The sequence below is a fragment of the Phalaenopsis equestris genome, unplaced genomic scaffold (genome assembly GCF_001263595.1).
Source record: "Phalaenopsis equestris unplaced genomic scaffold, ASM126359v1 Scaffold000687, whole genome shotgun sequence".
NCBI lineage: Eukaryota > Viridiplantae > Streptophyta > Magnoliopsida > Asparagales > Orchidaceae > Phalaenopsis > Phalaenopsis equestris.
The window spans coordinates 11,743-12,463 of NW_018165127.1; positions in this window are offsets into that span (position 1 = coordinate 11,743).

Sequence of the window (721 nt, forward strand, 5' to 3'; positions counted from 1 at the left end):
TCAAAATGACTTTCACCCTTCATGAAAGTTGTTCCTCATGGTCTCCTACACCAAATACCATAGTTAATTGGGCCAATTGACATGCCTAACCTAGTATAAACACAAAATTTGGTCATGTGCACCTTTTTGGACTTATGGTCAAATCCAAATCAATTAAGCTTGGTATGGTCAAATGAGTCTTACCATGACTCACCTTAGACTCTAGGGTTGAGTTTAAAGCCAGTCATTAACCCATGGTTAGGCTTGATATTTATCCCTTAGGTAAATATTTTTTTTAGAAAAAAGGGATAAATTTCATGCAAATTACTCACCAACACATGTCAATACTCTATGATGTCATTTTTCTTATTCATCATGAGCTTTAGACTTCATCTCCAAGCATCCCAACTGATCTAAATCTATAAAAAAGCCATGGCCATGAGGCTAGAGCTTAAGGCCAAACAAGGAAGAGCCACCATAGATTAGTAAAACCTCCTCCAAAATATCTAAAACTCTTCTCTAAGCACAGAGAAGAAGGGCTCCATCATTAATTGCCCTCAAAGCCTCCTCTGTGAGTTCAATTTTGAGCTCAAAATTGAGCTCAAAATCAGGGCACTACTCCAAACTCCACCAAAATCAAATTAACCTTGCACACACCTTCACAAGGCCTAAAGAAGAAGCTTTCCCATCAAACCCCCCTCCCCCAAGCCCTCATTTGTTGTGGAGGATAAGGCCGAACCCC